General features: G+C 37.7%; 1 non-coding gene across 1 annotated transcript; it reads right to left on the reverse strand.

Annotated features, from left to right (window-relative positions):
* Window positions 1-551: 551 nt before the first annotated feature.
* Window positions 552-686, reverse strand: LOC142454033 (small nucleolar RNA SNORA5). The gene has a single exon (XR_012785569.1). It is a non-coding gene; the product is annotated as a small nucleolar RNA SNORA5 (small nucleolar RNA).
* Window positions 687-2,622: the final 1,936 nt, after the last annotated feature.

Consider the following 2,622-nt stretch of genomic DNA (forward strand, 5'->3'; position numbering starts at 1 on the left):
GATGCCTGATACCTGACCCCATCAACACCTCGTGATCACACAGGCTGGTGTGCTTCTCCCACGTGGGCTTTGTTGCTTCTCAGCTAGATGGCCGCTTGTTTAGCTTTAAGCCTTTAAGACCCCAGACACTATATATTTCACACAGTATGTGATAATTTTTATAGGACCTGTGGGAAACAAATACATTAATCAAAAGACAGGAAGATATATCATGTCTTTAATCCCTACTTCCTAAGCAGCCCAAGATTCCTGAATCAGAATCTTATTGCTCTTCAAACAAAATCCAAACTCACTGCCATCAAGTCAATTATGATTCACAGTGACCCTATAGAACAAGTTGAATTGCCATGGTGGATTTCTTAGACTGAAACTCTTTACAGGAGTAGAAAGTCTAGTCTTCTCTGAGAAGTGGAATGTCACTGTGACTAGTATTATTAGTATGCATTCTTAACAGTTTTATAGACATGTATTCACATATCATACAACTAGTAGTTCAATCATATTAAAAGAGGTTTTTTTTGTATTGATTGATTGATTGATTGATTTTCCCTCAATGTCTGTAACAAAATGTATCCCTGAGGCTCCGCAGAGAGGAACAAGGCCCATGAGTTACAGTGTCTCTGTGGCAGCCTTTTGGGCCAGTGCCAGCCATGGGTGGGGCAGGCACTGAATTTGACACAACTGCAAATTAAAAGAGTTTTACAATCATTGGCAAAATCCTTTTTGAACATGTTCTTTCTTTTATTCATTTTGGTCAGTTCTCCATGTCCTGCCAACCTCCCTTGCCTTGCCCCTAAGAAAATATTAACCTGGTTACTGCCTCTATAGATTTTACTCTCCTGGGCCTCATATACAGAAAAACATACAGAACAAAAAATGCACAACAACAATGACAAAACAAAACAGAAAAAAAACAATTAAAAAAAAGAAAATATGAAAAACTGGAATAAATTCAAAATTGGTCAAAAGGGATATCAAATGATAAGGTTTTACCCTTTAACCAAACTACATATGCAATAAACCACTTGACAAGGTTGGATTATAGGACATTCACATCTCTGGCTACGATCCAAGGGATTCTCTGGAGGCTGAACCTACATGGGAACCTGGCAAATAGATTTTGTGCTTTCACTGTCATCCAGCCTTTTGCAAACTGGGTCTTAAGAATTTAACCTCTAATATACTTCCCCCTCTGGATTTGGCTTTCATTGCTTACAATCCTTATATCACACAGGCTGAAGTGCTTCTTCTATGTGGACTTAGCTGAAACCTCACTTAGATGGCAAGCCTTTAGGACCCCACATGCTAGTCTTTCTGATAGCCCAGTACCAGCTAATTTCTTCAACACCCTCTGTTGTAGCATCCATATCCTCCAGGGATCTCTTCAGTCATACATTCTTTTAAACTGTTGACTAGTATTCCATTGTATAAGTTTACCCCCCTTCTATCCATTTATTAGCTGGTGGCCATTTGGGTTGTGTGGTATTTACATAATTACATGCCAACTTGAAGATATAAAAGTGTATGAGTGGAGCCTGTCAATCAGGTCACAGTCTGATGGTGCTTCCTGAAGGGCATGACCTTCTCATAAGGAAGGTCTTGGGAACCTCCCACTCGCTCTCTCTGCCTTCACCATCATGTGACCTTCACAAGCTCTCTGATGCAGCCACTGCCATTGGATCCACAAGACTTTTCCCCCATTAGCCTGTGATCTTCCTGCATTCTGCACTATTACATGTAACTGCTTGTCTGAAGAGGGATTTATGGACTTGATCTAGACTGGGCTGGGATGTTTTCCTGATAGATAATCACTTCTTGATACAAAGCTCTCTCTTATACATATCTGAGTGTCACTGGTTTTCTTTCTTTAGTCAACCTGGACAGACACAGTTTCATTCATATATATGTATGTATGTATGTATATATATATGTGTGTTTATATATATATGAAAAAGTTTATGTGTATATAAAGTTTTAGTTATCTATATAATGCTGCTGTGAACATTTACATGCATATCTTGATAGAGACCTAGGAGTGGAAACGCTGCTGTACAATGGTAATTTTTTAAGAATCTGCCCAACTCTTTTACAAAGAGGCTGCAGAATTCTACATTCTCACCAAGAATGTGAGAAAATTTCTACTTCATCATGTTCTCACCTACACATGTTATTGTTTGCCTTTTGGATCATAGCCACTTTCATGAAAATAATGTGATTATATACTTAAGGGTGGTTTTTGCATTTCTTGAATAAATATAAGTATTGAACATTTTTTCATATCTGCATCTTCTTTATTGTAAAGTCTATTCAAATCTTGTCCTCAGTTTTAAAATTGGGGTTGTCTTTTTGCTTTTGTATTTTAAATGCTCCTTACATATTCTGGATAAAGCCTTTTTCATCATATTTATTATTTGCAAATACTTTTTCTTATTTGGTGCTTGTCTTTATTTCCTTAATGTGGTTTTCTTCTATATTGGATATACATAATTTTCCACAACCTTGGACCCTGTACTTGACCTTTTGTTTCTTGTACTGTGAAAGCAAGTCAAACCAGGTTCTGTATTCTTCCTCCAAGAAGCCCTGAACTTGCATGCAAGTCCTTCTGTCTGTTCTTAGAATCCT

The sequence above is a fragment of the Tenrec ecaudatus genome, chromosome 7, assembly GCF_050624435.1.
Source record: "Tenrec ecaudatus isolate mTenEca1 chromosome 7, mTenEca1.hap1, whole genome shotgun sequence".
Lineage (NCBI taxonomy): Eukaryota > Metazoa > Chordata > Mammalia > Afrosoricida > Tenrecidae > Tenrec > Tenrec ecaudatus.